This window comes from Callithrix jacchus, chromosome 2, assembly GCF_049354715.1.
Source record: "Callithrix jacchus isolate 240 chromosome 2, calJac240_pri, whole genome shotgun sequence".
Taxonomy (NCBI): Eukaryota; Metazoa; Chordata; class Mammalia; order Primates; family Cebidae; genus Callithrix; species Callithrix jacchus.
Genome location: NC_133503.1, coordinates 156652714 through 156672302, shown reverse-complemented (window position 1 = coordinate 156672302; position 19589 = coordinate 156652714). Strand labels below are relative to the sequence as shown.

The following is a 19589-nucleotide window of genomic DNA, read 5'->3' as shown; positions in this document are numbered from 1 at the left end:
CAATGGCAGATAACATATATGATAGCGATCTCATAAGATTATAATGGAGCTGAAAAATTTCCATTGCCTACTGACATCTTGATAATCCTGGCCCTGTGTACGCTGAGGACAATGTGTTTTTGCCTTATTAACAAAAATGTTTAAAAAGTAAAAATAGGCCGGGCGCGGTGGCTCAAGCCTGTAATCCCAGCACTTTGGGAGGCCGAGGCGGGTGAATCATGAGGTCAACAGATCGAGACCATCCTGGTCAACATGGTGAAACCCCGTCTCTACTAAAAATACAAAAAATTAGCTGGGCGTGGTCGTGCTTGCCTGTAATCCCAGCTACTCAGGAGGCTGAGGCAGGAGAATTGCCTGAACCCAGGAGGCAGAGGTTGCAGTGAGCCGAGATCGCGCCATTGCACTCCAGCCTGGGTAACAAAAGCGAAACTCCGTCTCAAAAAAAAAAAAAAAAAAGTCAAAATAAATAAACAAATAAAAACTTTAAAAAGCTTACAGCATATAAAGAAAGAAAATACTTTTGGACATCTGTATATTGTGTTTGTATTTTAAGCTAAATGTTATTACAAAAGAGCCAAAAAGTTTTTAAAAATTAAAAAATTTATGAAATCAAAAGGTTTCATAAATGTTTATTATTGAAGAAAATTTTTAAATAAATTTAGTGTAGCCTAAGTATACAATGTTTATAAAAGCTGTAGTATACGGTAGTATACAGTAATGTCCCGTGCCATCACATTTGCTCAGCACTCTCTCACTCACTTCCCCAGAGCAACCTTTAGTTCTGCAAGCTCCATTGATGGCAAGTGCCCTGTACTGCTATATCATTTTTTGACCCTTTATACCTTGTTTTTACTATACCTTTTCTACATTTAGCCATGTTTAGACACACAAATACTACCATGTTACAATTGCCTACAGTACTCAGTGCTGTAACATGGTGGGCAGTAATATACTGTATTCAGTACACTAACAGGTTTGTGGCCTAGGAATGATAGGCTATACCACACAGCTTAGGTGTGTAGTAGGCTGTACCATCTAGGTTTGTGTGATGTTCACACTCTCTGATGTTCATGCAGTGACAAAATTACCTAACAACACATTGCTTGGAACATATCCCCAACATTAAGCAATGCCTGACTGTATTGAAAAGAAAGAAAGAAAAAGCTCTCAAGCCAGAGACGACACAAATTATAGATTACCAGTATCAGGAATAAAAGAGAAGTCATTGGTATAGATCCTACAAACTTTATAAGAATAATGCAAAACTACTACATTTCTACTACATCATATGCATAAATTTGACACTTTAGATGAAATGTGTAAACTAGAAGGCACAAAATTCCAAAGCTCTCTCAAAAAAAGATGATAATCTGAAAAGCCCTATACATTTTAAATAAATTTAATTTGTATTTTAAAACATTCTTATTGATGAATTTTATTAAACATTTAAAGAAGAAACAAAACAAATTTTACACAAACTATTTCAGAACATTGATGCAGGAACCCTTTCCAACACATTTTATGAAGCCAGCATTACTCTGATACCAAAATCACAGACCAATATCTCTCATGTATATCAACAAAATTTTTAACAAAATATTTGTAAGCCAAATCCTACTATATCATCATGATAAAGTGGGGTTTATCCCAGGAATATCAAGTTGGCTCAATTTTTAAAATATTAATCAGTGTAATTTACTATGTCCATATACTAAAAGGAAAAACCTATATGTTCATCTCCCTAGATGCAGAAAAAACATTTGACTAAATTGAATATTCATCAATGAAAGGCTCTCTGCAAACTAGGAATACAAGAAAACTTCCTCAAGCTGATAAATTACATCTACAAAATATCTTCAGGTGAAATCATACTCAATCATTAAAAAAAAAAGAATGCTTCCTTTCAAGATAGGATGTCTGCAAAGAAATACAGATTGGAAAGAAAGGGAATAATTTTCCTTATACAAAAATGACCTGATTATTTATGTAGCAAATCACAAAGGATTTATGAAAAGGTAAGTAAAATGAAATTATCAGAATTTCTGTTTGTAGACAGAGCCTGTGGTAATACAACAAAAAGCAGGTATTCATATATAAGTTTGTAGGTGAAATAAACTTGATAGATATTTTCCCAAATTTGACCACAATGCTAAATAGTTGCCTTGCATAACCAATAACAAGTTATGGAGCTGAAAATTTTCTGAACTCTCAATAGTGAAAAAGAATTTAAATCATTTAAAATTCTTAGAAATTTAAAATTTCTAAGACATCTAGAAATGTCTTAATAGAAACAATCATAAAATCACAGAATATTTGAGCAACCCAAGAGTTTAGGAATCACTTCCTAGACTATTTTACAAAAGAAGAAACTCAGAGGTTAAGTAATTTGCCATAGGTCATCCTGCTAGTTAGTGGCAGATCTTGGTGTTTTGAGGAATCAATATTACTACCTTATTTTTACTGTACCTTTTCCATATTTAGTTATATTTAGATGTACTTGTGTTACAATTGCCAACAGTATTCAGTGAAGTAACATACTGTACAGTAACATACTGTATTCAGTACAGTAACAAGTCTGTAGCCTAGGAACAATAGGCTATACTGTATTCACCCAAGTTTAGAACCAAATAGGGGACAGACTTAGGAGTCAGGTAGATATAACTTTCCTGGTAATGAGAATGTTTGGAGAAAAAGAAATCTTAGGCATGACACCAAGTGGGCATACTAATACTTCATTCCTGAATTAGGAATCTTACTTACCCAGTCATTAGGTAGGCAACTTCAGGTGTCTCTTTCTAGGTAAAAACCCCCATTACCTCATGGGAAAAGATAGACACAAAACATGCTCTCTGCCAGTAGGCTGATTCCAAATAGAAGAAGGTATTGAGTTGTACATACTTGATTCCTTCTTCTAAACTTATGAATCAGATTACAACCTCATCTCCTGGCACAGGGGCCTCTCTTCCTCCTAACTCTCATTCACTACTCTATTCCCATCACCTAACATAGTGCCTGGAACATAATAGGTACCCAAAAAATATACACTCAATGAATGCGTGGGTTGTAATTCCTTAAGTAATCTGCACACTCCAGTGATGAGTCAAATGATACTTAGCCTTAAGAAATTTTAGCGAAACCAATATATAACCAAAAATAATAAAATTATTCAATTATTTAACAAAATTCAAGCCCTGAGCTTACTCTTCCGTGTATTTTCCAGTCATAAAGTATATGATTTCTATCTTAGAAACACTGCGCTGAACAAAGATGCTTCCATCTACCCTACTCCCCGTATAAATGTGTTTGCAAAGGTGTGTGACAGATGTACCTGGCTGCAGTTACAAACTGCCATTTGACTTCTGTTTACATTTGTTATTCATAGTTCTGTGATAATTTGCAGCCCTCTCTTCCTCATGAATGAAAAGGAAAAATTGGGCTTAAACTGGTCACCAAAAATTAATCATTGTATGTTCACTGCTTCTCTGAAGCAATATACTTTAAATAAAACTGAAGTATGTATTGCATAGTCATGCCTTGATAGTCTTTTTAAAAAGCTAACTTTTAAAACTAGATAAGCTACCAAAGCAGAAAAATATACATGCTGGTCATAGAAGGAAATGGTAAAATTTCATTTTCGGCTATCACAAAGAAAATACATTAAACAGAACGATTTATTTGAAGATAAGAATAGGATTCTGTATCTATCATCAGTCAAACACTCCTATATCTTTTCTCTATAAAATATGCTCAGATTACCTGAAGCAATATCGCACCTTTTTTCCCCAGAAACTTCCCTCTTTAAAAAATACAAAAATTAACTATTTGCAGGTAGGAAGGATTGGTGGCAGGAAAAAAAGGATGGAGATATATACACCTTCAGACATGTTGGAGAAAGAAATACTTTTGATTTTAACCAGCAGAGTTTAACCTCTCTAGAAAATTAGCTTGCGTTGTTGGAAAGATAACCTTTATTATTTCAGCCAGTTTAAAAAATAGTCTTACATGACATCTACAAATCAAATTGTAGTACAGTGCTTTTTTTCTACCACCATGGAAGGTAAAGCTTCAAGCGTAGGAATTTAGATGAAAGTTATGTTGATGATGTACAGGGTTGAGTAGATAGAAGCCAGGTCACTTTCATAACAATATGAGCTTCAAGGCTGACAGTAGTACAATTTGTGTTTGGGTCAACATGTACTGTCAGAACATACACGCAACCCTCACTGATGTTGCGTGTGAGTGAGTGAGGACATTGGTTGGACCTCTGTCAGCAAACAGATGTGATCCAGAGACACATGGGGAGCTGCAGCTATGGTTCATTAGGAAGGTGACATCCTTTACAGAGTCTCTTTTCTAACTCTAATCATGGTCTCAGGTTGACGTGGCCAAACATGGGACTTGGGAGTTTTAACAAAATCAAGCCTGTCTCAGATGTAGTGAAATCTCCCATCAGAAAGGATTAAAGTCATTCGGTGAGCAGTTTTAAATACCCAAACTGTCTTCAAAATGATTCCCTACGTTAACATGGTATTTCTGAAAATCTAAACCAATCTAAAATAAGCCCAAATATTTTTGTTCAGCCAAGCCACCTCTCATTAGTTCAGAGCAAGACTCTGCTCTGTTAGAAGGAGGCATGCCATTTGGTTTCCTGACCGTCTATTTCTATCCCAAATGTTGCATGCCATTCCTATTTTGAAAGATGTTACTCTGCCTTTGAAATCATTTTTCAAAACTTTTTGGCTCATTTTGGAATAATTACAGATGTGCTGGGGGTCTTTACATCAGGTTTGAAGAACAAAATATTAAAATATTGTCTGAAATAGCTTTTATTCATCTAATTTAAAAAGGGTTAAGTGTTGATATGTTTTGAGTTTGTGGCCTCATCCAAACTTCGTGTCAAATTGTAATCCCCAATGTTGGAGGTGGGGGCCTGGTGGGAGGTGATCTGATTATGGGGACGAATTTCCTCTTTGGCACTATTCTTGTGATAGTGAGTGAATTATCACGAGACCTGGTTGTTTAAAAGTGTGTACCCCCCGCTCTGCCCTTCCTCCTGCTCTGGCCACATCTGGCACTTAAGATGTGCCTGCTTTCCCTTTACCTTCCATTATGATTATAAGTTTCCTGAGGCCTCCCCAGAAGCAGAAGCCTGTAGAGCCTGCAAAACCATGAGCCAATTAAACCTCTTTTCTTTATAAATTACCCAACTCAGGTGTTTCTTCATAGCAGTGCGAGAATGGACTAATACAAGTATGTTACTCAAAGTTTGGACACAATGTCAGTTTCTACTACTGAAAGAAGGATCACATTTTCTATATTACTTTACTTGAGAAAAATGCATTGAGCTCTAAGTATGTGCAAAGACCTATGATGGGTAAGGAAATAATGGCTAGAGATTGGTTTGAACAGTTTAAACTTCCAAACCAAATTGTTCAAAGGTTGTAGATCCAAGGGAATAATAGCCCCATCTTCCAGTTTGATTTTCACCCTGTAGATACATAAATGTAACGCCCCTGCTTCTGCTATGACCTCAGGCAGAAATAATGACCACCCAATATGTGTTTTCCATGAGACAGTGGCTAAAAATGTGATCAGCATAAATGGCTGTTCATGTGGTTCCAATCACTCATCACATATTAAAAAGCAAAGTCTGTTACAGAGTCGAAAGGCCAGGATTATGTAGAACAGAACATGGTTTATACAGTGCTTAGATAACTCTGATGAAAACATAATGTCTGAACACAAAAGTAGCTGCATCTCTCCCATAATCAGAATCTGAAATTACAGTGAAGGTGAGGTTGATGGGCTCCCCTCCACTCAGCATCCTAATGCTCATTTATCAGCATTGCCTTTATCAGTTTCCTTCCTGAGGTCTTTGGTTCTCTGCTTAGTTTTGTTTGAAATGCTATTTGCTTCCATAGTTTACTTGTTGTGTTTATTGTAGACTGTGAGCTTTACTGCCAGACGTGGCCTTTCAACCTTTTAGATTTGTGATGCACAACTATGCCTAGAAGGTAATAAGTGTTGAGCAAATCCAATAAATATGATAAATAAGTAAATAACTATTTTACTGTCTAAAAGATTTTTTTGGCATGTAGGCTAAATTTTCTTTTCCACAAATTTATATTTACTATTTTTGTGTCCTGCCTGGAACTATAGATCCTTCAGAAACAGTTTGGTTTAGACCTTAGGGCAATATTGTAACCTTCATAGTTTTTACATAAAGTCAACAAAAGTTAACAAAGCCAGGGCAGAAATTTGGGGGAAGACGGTATATAGTCTTACTATACTTTTCATCTATATAATCAAGCTATAAGAAGATATCTTACATATATGACATGCACACAAATTTGTCTGCCACAATCACACAAACTTCTGAGTTAGAGTTTACAAACCCTACCCTATTTTAATTCTTTATGTTAATTGTCATCCTCCCATCTTCATTCATTTTTTAAGTGAAAAAGCAAAGGAAAGAAATACAGAGATCATTAAAAATAAAATAAGAAAAATAAAATAAATTATAGAGGAGACAAAAAAAATGCCTAAAAGTTACCTAAGTTACAAGATTTGTTGCTGTTTTTGCTGTTGGAAGCAAGTGAAAACCCACCCAAAACTGGCTTAAACATAAAAAGGGAATTATTGGCTCATATATTTGAAAAGTCCAGAGAGCTGCTGGCTTCAACTATTGTTTGATGCAGAGACTTAAACATCTCTGGGCCTTATCTTCTCTCTTTCCATTTCTTGACTCCACCTCCTTGGGCAACCTTACACTTCAAAGAAGCAGGATAACTTCAGCAAGTCTATACTTTGCATCCTCTTTGTTTTAAATCCAAGAGCTAAGAGCAAGACTCTTGCCCAGACATTTCAGCAAAAGTCTCATTTTGTTAAAATGGCTCTCACTGGGTCACATGCTGATCCAAGGGCCCATGGAATACAGCACCAATACTCCAATTTGCATAGGTTCTTGACCCCTAAGCTAGACAAAGACAAAACCTGTGGGCTGAGAGGAGAGGAGGAGTCATTCTTCAGAGATAATCTTGATTTGGTTGTCAGAAGAAGGGCAAACGAATGCTGAGCAGCAAACACAAGTGATGTCTGCAACAACCCACCCTTCAAGTCGAGTACTGGAACCCACCCTTTCCAGTGAAGCATTTCTGAATATCCAGTGTTGAAGCACTCTACCCTGAACTCCCTAATATAATCATTGTCTGTCACTCCTTTGGCAGTAACTTCTGCACAGCCTGTGATATTGTGCCCCAAGTTGTCATAAACTACTGGTTATACTTGTGCTTTTAGCTTTCCATGTGGGCCCCGGGTATTGTACCCAACCTCACATACTCATGGCCAGTCTTTCCAGTCCAGATACTGCTGCGGCAATCAGCCCTGTGTAGGGGTAACCAGGCAGCACTTTGTCTCAGTTACATGCACTAACTCTCACTTCCTGCCCCAGGGCCTCTCTGCTGCCATCACCAGGGATCCCACTAATCCATTCTGATGCCTGAGCCAATCCTGAAGTATAATAGATCCTTGACCAAGGCAGGGCAGGAGCCACTGGATAAATATTCCTCTTCACTGTTTCTTGAACCAAAAGATCCCAAGACACATTCTACATCTTCTCAGTGGATACCCAGGAGGATAGAGCTCCACTTGCCACAGCAGAAACCAGCTAGATCAGGACTATTCAATTGACTCTTCTTCAGTTCCCGTTTTAACGTCCAATATCCTACTCCCACTTTTTGAAATCCATTTCCCAAATGAAGCACATGTTCTCAAGCCCTTCCCTCAGCTTCTTTTTTCAGAGGGATACTTAAGTCAAGACAGACTAAAAGTTCCTTGTAAGCAACCTTACTGTCTCTAGTACAGTGAAGTTACCCAGGATATATTTGTTGACATAATTTGATTAAAATTAAAAAGGAATAGAAATGGTTACCAAAGTGCAACATGTATATTAGTGGACAAATATACTAGAAGGCACAGTTTTGAGGAGACACATGACTTTAAAGTGCAAACATGGGAAGTTAGGCCCAGTAGCTAAAGTAAGAGAATTTCAAGTCAGCCCAACAGTAGAACTAGGAGTAGGTCACATCCTCAACATTCTATATGCCTTTAATCATTATTCATTCTACATACTCAATTGCTCATTATTCCATTAACAGTAATTTTCTTTTTTTAAAAAAAAGAATATATTTTTATTTCTCCTTTAAATAATCATCCTTCAGTTCTTCCTTCACGTAGGATTTTGACCCAGGGCAATAGAGGATGAAGGAATGAATAAATGATCGTTTCTTTAGCAAGATAATACATTTAAAATTAATGTAAGAAAGCAGACAGAAAGTGGATTTTTCTGAATTGTTTTCACATATTCGGGACTCAGAAGTTTCTTCTGTAAAGTGGGTAAACTGTCACTCCATGTCAGACAGCTAGATCACAAGGCTGCTGCCCTTAGGTAGAAGAATAAATTTATAAAGTAGGGGAAGGAATAAGTAGCCATTCCTTCTGCTCTTAAAGAGTTGTGGGTTGCAGAGGGAGATGCCAATCGATGTGGGGAGTCAAGCACATGTCCTTCTTTTACTGTTTTGGAAGCACAGTGGTTTCAGAAAGGGCATAAACATGGAGCTGGGAAGGTAAACAAATAACCCATTCCATATGATAATAATAATAATAATAATGGCTATAGTTAATGAGCCAGGCACTGTGCGAAGTGCTTCATATATCTCTTTGCAATTAAACTTCATAAGAATACTCTTGTAATAGGCCAGGTGCGGTGGTTCATGCCTGTAATTCTAGCACTTTGGGAGGCTGAGGTGGGTGGATCACCTGAGGTCAGGAGTTCAAGACCAGCCTGGCCACCATGGTGAAACCCCATCTTTAAAAAAAAAAAAAAAGAATACTCTTGTAATTACTTTGTTTTAGTAAATAAGAAACTGAAACTTAGAGAAGGCAAGTGACTGGCTCAAGTTTATATTCTGCATAAATGGCAGAAGTAGAATTTGAATGAATTTATATCCAAGTAAAGAGCCCACATCTTTAACCACCATGCTACAATGCCATTTTCAGTAATAGCTGATCTAGAATTGAGTTCCCTGTGTGCCTAAAAGCTCACTTTCTTGAATTCCACCATCATGCTGCCACCAAAGAGATCCATCTATGATATAAACAGATTGTGTCACTCTTCCCTTTGGCTCAGGCCTGTAATCCCAGCACTTTGGGAGGCTGAGGCAGGCAGAACATCATGTCAGGAGCAATCTCCATCATGGCCAACATGGTGAAACCCCGTCACTACTAAAATACAAAAAATTAGCCAGGCATGGGAAGCTGAGGCAGGGGAATCACTTGAACCCAGTGATTTAATGCAGACATTGCAGTGAGCCAAGATCACACCACTGAATTCCAACCTGGCAACAGAGCAAGATTCCATCTCAAAAAAAAAAGTGCTAAATAGCTCCTTCTTACCTGCCTAACATAAAGTCCGAAGTCAACATTGCATACACTGAGGGGAGAAATGACTAAGTAAAGTCATGGGATGAATACTTCCGCAGTGAGCAATTACTCCCCTGGTTGTCCAATTCTTTTTATTATTATTATTATACTTTAAGTTTTGGGATACATGTGCAGAACGTGCAGGTTTGTTACATAGGTATATATGTGCCATGGTGGTTTTTTGCACCTATCAATCCATCATTCCCATTAGGTGTTTCTCCTAATGCTATCCCTCTGACAGATCCCGGTGTGTGATGTTCCCCTCTCTGTGTCCATGTGTTCTCATTGTTCAGCTCCCACTTATGAGCGAGAACATGCGATGTTTGGTTTGCTGTTCCTGTGTTAGTTTGCTGAGTTTGATGGTTTCCAGCTCCATCCATGTTCCTGCAAAAGACATGAACTCATCCATTTTTATGGCTGCATAGTATTCCATGGTGTATATGTGCCACATTTTCTTCTTTTTAATTTTATTATTATACTTTAAGTTCTGAGATACATGTGCAGATCATGAAGGTTTGTTACATAGGAATACACGTGCCATTGTGGTTTGCTGTACCCATCAACCCATCATCTACATTAGGTATTTCTCCTAATGCTATCCTTCCTCTTGCCCCCCACCTCCTGACAGGCCCCAGTGTGTGATGTTGCCCTCCCTGTGTACATATGTTCTCATTGTTCAACTCCTACTTATGAGTGAGAACATGAGGTGTTTGGTTTTCTGTTATTGTGTTAGTTTGTTGAAATGATGATTTCCTGCTTCATCCATGTCCCTGAAATAAACATGAACTTTTTCTTTTTATGGCTGCATACTATTTCATGGTATTTATGTGCCACATTTCCTTTATCCAGTCAATCATTGATGGGCATTTGGGTTGGTTCCAAGTCTTTGCTATTCTAAATAGTGCTGCAGTAAACATACATGTGCATGTGTCTTTATAGTAGAGTGATTTATAATCCTTTGGGTATATACCCAGTAATGGGACTGCTGGGTCAAATGGTATTTCTGGTTCTAGATCCTTGAAGAATTGCCACACTGTCTTCCACAATGGTTGAACTAATTTACACTTCCATCAAGAGTGTAAAAGTGCTCCTATTTGTCCACATTCTCTACTGTTATCTATTTTTTCCTGACCTTTTAATGACCGCCATTCTAACTGGCATGAGATGGTATCTCATTGTGGTTTTGATTTGCATTTCTCTAATGACCTAGTGATGATGAGCATTTTTTCCTGTTTGTTGTGAAATGTCTTCTTTTGAGAAGTGTTTGTTCATATCCTTTGCCCACTTTTTGATGAGCTTCTTTTTTTTTTTGTAAATTTGTTTAAGTTCTTTGTAGATTCTGGATATTAGCACTTTGTCAAATTGAATAGATTGCAAAAATTTTCCTCCATTCTGTAGGTTGCCTGTTTACTCTGATGATAGTTTCTTTTTCTGTGTAGAAGATCTTTAGTTTAATTAAATCCCATTTGTCAATGGCTTTTATTGCCATTGCTTTTGGTGCTTTAGTTATGAAGTTTTTGCCCATGTCTCTGTCCTGAATGGTATTGTCTAGGTTTTCTTTTAGGGTTTGTATAGTTTTAGGACTTATGCTTAAGTCTTTAATCCATCTTTTTTTGTATAAGATGTAAGGAAGGGGTCCAGTTTTAGTTTTCTGCATATGGCTAGCCAGTTTTCCCAACAACATTTATTAAATAGAGAATCCTTTCCCCATTGCTTGTTTTTGTCAGGTTTGTCAAGGAACAGATGGTGGTAGACGTGTGGGGTTATTTCTGAGGCCTCTGTTCTGTTTCATTGGTCTATATATCTGCTTTGGTACCAGTACCATGCTGTTTTGGTTACTGTAGCATTGTAGTATAGTTTAAAGTCAGGTAGCGTGATGCCTCCAGCTTTGTTCTTTTTGCTTAGGATTGTCTTGGCTATACAAGCTATTTTTTGGTTCCATATTAAATTTAAAGCAGTTTTTTCTAATTCTGTCAAGAAAGTCAATGTTAGCTTGATGGGGATAGTAATGCACCTATAAATTACTTTGGGCATTATGGCCATTTTCATGATACTGATTCTATCCATGATTCTGAAATGTTTTGCCATTTGTTTGTGTCCTCTCTTATTTTCTTGAGCAGTGGTTTGCAGTTCTCCTTGAAGAGGTTCTTTACATCCCTTGTGAGTTGTATTCCTAGGTATTTTATTCTCTTTGTCGCAATTGTTAATGGGTGTTCACTCATTATTTGGCTCTCTGTCTGTTATTGGTGTATAGGAATGCTTGTGATTTTTGCACATTGAGTTTGTATCCTGAGACTTTACTCAAGTTACTTATCAGCTTAAGGAGATTTGGGGCTGAGATGATGGGCTATCTTTTTTTTTTTTTTTTTTTTTTTGAGACAGAGTTTTGCTCGTTACCCAGACTGGAGTGCAATGGCGCAATCCCGCCTCACCGCAACCTCCGTCTCCTGGGTTTAAGCAATTCTCCTGCCTCAGCCTCCCGAGTAGCTGGAACTATAGGCGTGCGCCACCATGCCCGGCTAATTTTTGTATTTTCAGTAGAGACGGGGTTTCACCATGTTGACCAGGATGGTCTTGATCTCTTGATCTCATGATCCACCCGTCTCGGCCTCCCAAAGTGCTGGGATTACAGGCGTGAGCCACCACGCCATGGGGCTTTCTAAATATACAATCATGTCATTGGCAAGCAGAGACAATTTGATTTTTTCTGTTTCCATTTGAATACCCTTTATTTTTTTCTCTTGTCTGCTTGCCCTGGCCAGAACTTCCAATATTATGTTGAATAGGAGTGGTGAGAAAGGGCATCCTTGTCTTGTACTGGTTTTCAAAGGGAATGCTTCCAGCTATTGCCCATTTAGTATGATATTGGCTGTGGGTTTGTCATAAATAGCTTCTATTATTTTGAGATACATTCCATCAATACACAGTTTATTGAGACTTTTTAGCATGAAAGGGTGTTGAGTTTTATCCAAGGCTTTTTCTGCATCCATTGAGATGATCATGTGGTTTTTGTCATTGGTTCTGTTTATATCATGGATTACATTAATTGATTTGCATATGTTGAATCAGCCTTGTATCCCAGGGATGAAGCCAACTTGATCATGGTCAATAAGCTTTTCCTGGTGCTGCTGGATTTGGTTTGCTAATATTTTATTGAGGATTTTTGCATTGATGTTCATTATGGATATTGGCCTGAAATTTTCTTTTTCTGTTGTGTCTCTGCCAGGTTTTGGTATCAGGATGATGCTGGCCTTATAAAATGAGTCAGGGAGGAATCCTCTTTTTCTTCTTTTTTTTTTTTTTTGAGACAGAGTTTTGCTCTTGTTACCCAGGCTGGAGTGCAATGGCACGATCTCGGCTCACCACAACCTCCACCTCCTGCGTTCAGGCAATTCTCCTGCCTCAGCCTCCTGAGTAGCTGGGATTACAGGAATGTGCCACCATGCCCAACTAATTTTTTGTATTTTTAGTAGAGACGGGATTTCACCATGTTGACCAGGATGGTCTCGATCTCTTGACCTCATGATCCACCCACCTCGGCTTCCCAAAGTGCTGGGATTACAGGCGTGAGCCACCGTGCCCGGCCTGGAATCCTCTTTTTCTATTGTTTGGAATAGTTTCAGAAAGAATGGTACCAGAGGCCATTTCGTGGACGCCGGGTGTGCTTGAGCATTAGTGTGTGTTGGGCCGGAGGAAAGCGGGAAGACGCATCGGAGCGTGTGGATTTGAGCCTCTGCATTTTTTTACCCTAGAGCTCGAAATGCATCGTGATTCCTGTCCCTTGGACTGTAAGGTTTATGTAGGCAATCTTGGAAACAATGGCAACAAGACCGAATTGGAACGGGCTTTTGGCTACTATGGACTACTCCGAAGTGTGTGGGTTGCTAGAAACCCTCCCGGCTTTGCTTTTGTTGAGTTTGAAGATCCCCGAGATGCAGCTGATGCTGTCCGAGAGCTAGATGGAAGAACACTATGTGGCTGCCGTGTAAGAGTGGAACTGTCGAATGGTGAAAAAAGAAGTAGAAATCGTGGCCCACCTCTGTCTTGGGGCCGTCGTCCTTGAGATGATTATCGTAGGAGGAGTCCTCCACCTCGTCGCAGATCTCCAAGAAGGAGAAGCTTTTCTCGCAGCCGGAGCAGGTCCCTCTCTAGAGATAGGAGAAGAGAGAGATCGCTGTCACGGGAGAGAAATCACAAGCCGTCCCGATCCTTCTCTAGGTCTCGTAGCCGTTCTAGGTCAAATGAAAGGAAATAGAAGACCAGTTTGCAAGAGAAGTGGTGTACAGGAAATTACTTCATTTGACAGGAGTATGTACAGAAAATTCAAGTTTTGTTTGAGACTTCATAAGCTTGGTGCATTTTTAAGATGTTTTAGCTGTTCAAATTTGTTTGTCTTTTGAAACAGTGACACAAAGGTGTGATTCTCTATGGTTTGAAATGGATCATATGAGGCATGTAATACCAAGAATTGTTACTTTACAATGTTCCCTTAAGCAAAATTGAATTTGCTTTGAATTTTAGTTATGCATAGACTGATAATAAACCTCTAAACCCGCCCAGCAGAAGTGTGAATTTTTTTTTTTGAACACAGAAACAACTGGCAAAAATTGAACTAAGATTTACTTTTTTGGGATATAGGATGCAGCTGTAGTTGAACAAGCAGTCTTTAAAAGTTGCTGTGAAACACAAGCCATCGGGTAAAAAATGCTTTAGAGGTTTTTGAAAAAGCCAACTCATGTTTATCCTGGGCAGAGGTTGCCTAGTTGGTATAGAATCTGTTAAGTTTCAAGAAAGTTTATCTTTGCTTTAGGTCATAAGTTCCTTATTTGATTTCTGTATATGAATACATGGCTGTTTATGACATTATGTGCAAATTTGAGATTTCAAAAATGACCTGCCAGTTTAAGGGTACATTGTAGAGCCAAACTTTGAGTTACTGTGCAAGATTTTTTTTCGTGCTGTCATTTGTAATATGTTTTGTGAGAATCCTTGGGATTAAAGTTTTGGTTACAAATTGTTGTTTAACTTGAAAGCCTGTTTTTCCTTGCAAACTCAAATCTGTGAGCTTGGTACCAAGTCCGGGTATAACATTCCTATTGGAAGCCATACTTATATTTTCTTGTAAAGTGCTTTTGAATTAATAAAATATTAGCATAATTGTGAAAAAAAAAAAAAGAATGGTACCAGATTCTCTTTGTATATCTGGTGGAATGTGTCTGTGAATCCATCTGGTCCTGGATTCTTTTGGTTGATAGGCTATTAATTGCTGCCTCAATTTCAAGACTTGTTATTGGTCTATTTAGGGATTTGGCTTCTTCCTGGTTTAGTCATGGGAAGGTGTATGTGTCCAGGAATTTATCAGTGTCTTCTAGATTTTCCAGTTTATTTGCATAGAGGTATTTATAGTATTCTCTGATGGTAGTTTGTATTTCTGTGTGATCAATGGTGATATCCCCTTTGTCATTTTTTTATTGTGTCTATTTGATTCTTCTCTCTTTTCTTCTTTCTTAGTCTGGCTAGCAGTCTAACTATTTAGGTTGATCTTTTTAAAAAGCCAGCTCCTGGATTCATTGATTTTTTTGAAGAGTTTTTCATGTCTCTATCTCCTTCATTTCTGCTCTGATCTTAGTTATTTCTTGTCTTCTGTTAGCTTTTGAATTAGTTTTCTCTTTCTTCTCTAGTTCTTTTAATTGGGATGTTAGGGTGTTGATTTTAGATCTTTTCTGCTTTCTCCTGTGGGGATTTAGTGCTATAAATTTATCTCTAAACACAGCTTTAGCTGTGTCCCAGAATTATGGTACATTGTGTTTTTGCTCTCATTGGTTTCAAAGAACTTCTTGATTTCTGCCTTCATTTCATTATTTACCCAGTAGTCATTCAGGAGCATGTTGTTCAGTTTCCATGTAGTTGTGTAGTTTTGAGTGAGTTTCTTCCTGAGGTCTAATTTGATTGCACAGTGGTCTGAGAGACTGTTTGTTATGATTTCTATTCTTTTGCATTTGTCGAGGAGTGTTTTACTTCCAATTATGTGGTCAATTTTAGAATAGGTGTGACGTGGTGCTGAGAAAAATGTATATTCTGTTGATTTCAGGTGGAAAGTTTTGTAGATATCTATTAGGTCTGCTTGGTCCAGAGCTGAGTTCAAATCCTAAATATCTTTCTTAATTTATTGTCTCATTGATCTGTGTAATATTGACAGTGGGTGTTAAAGTCTCCCACTATTATTGTGTAGGAGTCTAAGTCTCTGTGTAGGTCTCTGAGAACTTGCTTTATGGATCTGGGTGCTCCTGCATTGGTTGCATATATATTTAGGATAGTTAGCTCTTCTTGTTGCATCGATCCCTTTACTATTATATAATGACTTTCTTGGTCTTTTTCATCTTTGTTGGTTCAAAGTTTGTTTTATCAGAGACTAGGATTGCAACCCCTGCTTTTTTTTTTTTTTTTCTCTCCATTTGCTTGGTAAATCTTCCTCCATCCCTTTATTTTGAGTTTATGTGTGTCTTTGCAAGTGAGATGGGTCTCCTGAATACAGCGCACCAATGGATCTTGATTCTTCATCCAATTTGCCAGTCTGTCTTTTGATTGGGGCATTTAGGCCATTTACATTTAAGTTTAATATAGTTCTGCATGAGTTTGATTCTGCCATTTTGATACTAGCTCATTGTTTTGCCCATTAGTTGATGCAGTTTCTTCATAGTGTTGATGGCTTTACAATTTGGTATGTTTTTGTAGTGGCTGGTACCAGTTGTTCCTTTTCATATTTAGTGCCTCCTTCAGGAGGTCTTGTAAGGCAAGCCTGGTGGTGACAAAATCTCTCAGCATTTGCTTGTCTGTAAAGGATTTTATTTCTCCTTCACTCATAAAACTTAGTTTGGCTGGATATGAAATTCTGGGTTGAAAATTCTTTTTTTTAAGGATGTTGAATATTGGCCCACACTCTCTTCTGGCATGTAGAGTTTCTTCCAAAAGATCCGCTGTTAGTCTGATGGGCTTCCCTTTGTGAGTAACCTGACCTTTCTCTCTGGCTGCCCTTAACATTTATTCCTTCATTTCAACCTTGGTGAATCTGATGATTATGTGTCTTGGGGTTGCTCTTCTCAAGGAGTATTGTTATGGTTTTCTCTGTATTTTTTAAATTTGAATGTTGGCCAGTCTTTCTAGGATGGGGAAGTTCTCCTGGATATTATCCTGAAGAGTGTTTTCCAACTTGGTTCCATTCTCCCTGTCACTTTCAGGTGCACCAATCAAATGTAGATTTGGTCTCTACATAATCCAATGTTTCTTGGAGGCTTTGTTTGTTCCTTTTTATTTTTTTTCTCTTTTCTTTGTACTTTATTTCATCAAGTTGATCTTCAATCTCTGATATCCTTACTTCTGCTTGATTGATTCAGTTATTGATACTTGTGTATGCTTCACGAAGTTCTCGTACTGTGTTTTTCAGCTCCATCACGTCATTTATGTTCTTCTCTAAACTGGTTATTCTAGTTAGCAATTCCTCCAATCTTTTTTTCAAGGTTCTTAGCTTCCTTGCATTGGGTTAGAACATGCTCCTTTAGCTTGGATGAGTTTGTTATAACCCACCTTCTGAAACCTACTTCTGTCAATTTGTCAAACTTATTCTCTTGTCTAGTTTTTTACTTGCTGGTGAGGAGTTGTGATCCTTTGGAGGAAAACAGGCATTCTGGTTTTGCGAATTTTCAGCCTATTTGTGCTTTTTCTTCTCATCTTAGTGGATTTATCTACCTTTGGTCTTTGATGTTGGTGACCTTTGGATGTGGTTGTTGTGTGAATGTCCTTTTTGTTGATGTTAATGCTATTCTTTTCTGTTTGAAGGTTTTCCTTCTAGGCCCCTCTGCTGTAGGACTGCTGGGGTTTGCTAGAGGTCCACTCCAGACCCTACTTGCCTGGGTATCACCAGCTGAGGTGAGGCTGCAGAACAGCAAAGATTGCTGCCTTCTTCTTCCTCTGGAAGCTTTGTCCCAGAGAGGCACCACCAGATGCCAGCCAGAATGCTCCTGTATAAGGTGTCTATTGACTGCTCTGGGAGGTGTCTTCCCCTCAGGAGGCACGGGGGTCAGGAACCCACTTGAGGAGGCTGTCTATCCCTTAGCAGAGCTCAAGCGCTGTGCTGGATGATCTGCTGCTCTCTTCAGAGCCAGCAGGCAGGAACGTTTACGTCTGCTGAAGATGCTCCTACAGCCACCCCTTTCCCCAGGTGATCTGTCCCAGGGAGATGGGAGTTCAATCTATAAGCCCCTGACTGGCACTGCTGCCTTACTTTCAGAGATGCCCTGCCCAGAGAGGAGAAATCTAGAGAGGCAGTCTTGTTACAGCGGCTTTGCAAGCTGCAGGGGGCCCCACCCAGTTCAAGCTTCCTGGTGGCTTTGTTGATACTGTGAGGGGAAAACCAACTACTCAAGCCTCAGTAATGGCAGGCACCTCTCCCCCAACCGAGTTCCAGTGTCCCAGGTCGACTTCAGACTGCTGTGCTGGCAGCAAGAATTTCAAGCCAGTGGTTCTTAGCTTGCTGGGCTCTGTAGGGGTGGAATCTGCTAAGCAAGACCACTTGATTCCCTGGCTTCAGCTCCCTTTCCAGGGGAATGAATGGTCTGTCTCGCTGATGTTCCAGGCACCACAGGGGTATGAAAAAAACTCCTGCAGCTAGCTTGGTGTCTGCCCAAATGGCCACCCAGTTTTGTACCTGAAACCTAGGGTTCTGGTGGCATAGGCATGCAAGGGAATCTCCTGGTCTGTGGGTTGTGAAGCCCATGAGAAAAGTGTATTTTCTGGGCCAGAGTACATGCTTCCTCATGGCACAGTCCCTCACGGCTTCCCTTGGCTAGGGGAGGGAGTTCCCCAACCCCTTGCCTTTCCCAGGTATGGCGTTACCCCACCCTGCTTCAGCTTGCCCTCTGTGGGCTGCACCCACTGTCTAACCAATCCCAGTGAGATGAACCGGGTATCTCAGTTGGAAATGCAGAAATCACTCGCCTTCTGCATTGATCTCGCTGGGAGCTGCAGACCTTCGAAGCCCATTAACAGTAATTTTCTAAGTAAATTAAAATTTTTACATTTTCAGGGCAATAAGTATTTTAATTTCAAATCCTTGAGATTTTCCTTCGTGACTTAGGGTCAGTAAGTTATGAAAATATTTGTCTCCTGGTCAAAATAAATGTAAGGGTTGATGAGTCTGTATAAGGTTGAGCAATAGTCCCAAGCTTGTAGCCTTATGCTTTGATTCTTAAATTGCTCCTAAGTGCTACTTGACCTTTGCAATGACTATTCTTCCCAGCTGCTGTTGGGCAAAGGAGAATGAGTAACACTTAGAGAAAACAAGATCAATAGATAACTACTATAAATCACACACAACGCCCATTGCTATGCTTGGAATATATATCATGGAAAAGAAGCCCTCTCTGAAGGCCACCATTTGTTCCTCAACACAGTAATCTTAATGATTTTGACTGCGTTAGCAAAATAAACAAAAATTATTTCCTGCATTACCACAAAGCTATTCATCTTTGTGTTCTTTTTATTTTTATAATGTCAAACTTGTCTGGAAGACCAAAGCTATCTAACCCTTTCTTAGGAATAGAAAGAGAGGCCAACAGATATAAAGTCTAACCATTCAGATTAAGGCTCATCGATGCCCAGCACAAGTATAATACAGTGCAAATTAGCATTTATTGAGGACCTCTGATATGCTTAGATTCCTACATAGCGTAGTAGGCAGAATAATCACCCACCACTCCGCAAGGTTCTAATCCCTGGAAGCTTTAAATGTTTCCTTATATGGGAAAAGATCCTTGCAGATGGAGCTTGAGAGGGTGAGATTATTCTAGATTATCCACGTGGGCCCTAGATGTAATCACAAGTGTCCTCATAAGAGAGAGGCAGAGGTGGGTTACATTGAAGAAGATGAGAAGATTATGTGGCCATGTAAGCAGAGATTGCAATGAGGCAGCCACAAGCCAAAAACTGCCAGCAGCTACCACGAGCTAGAGGAGACAAGAAACCGATTCTCCTCCAGACCATCTAGAGGGATGCAGCCCTCCCGACACCTTGATTTCAACCCACTGATACTGATTTCAGGCTTCTGGTCTCCA

The 19589-nt window shown here is 39.0% G+C and overlaps 1 protein-coding gene and 1 pseudogene across 3 annotated transcripts in view; both read left to right on the top strand.

The window, feature by feature from the left end:
- LOC118151553 (uncharacterized) overlaps nucleotides 1-19589 on the top strand; it is a 95228-nt gene that overhangs the window by 60343 nt on the left and 15296 nt on the right. The gene's annotated exons all lie outside the window — the stretch shown is intronic.
- Nucleotides 13120-13871, top strand: LOC100895797 (serine/arginine-rich splicing factor 3 pseudogene; annotated as a pseudogene).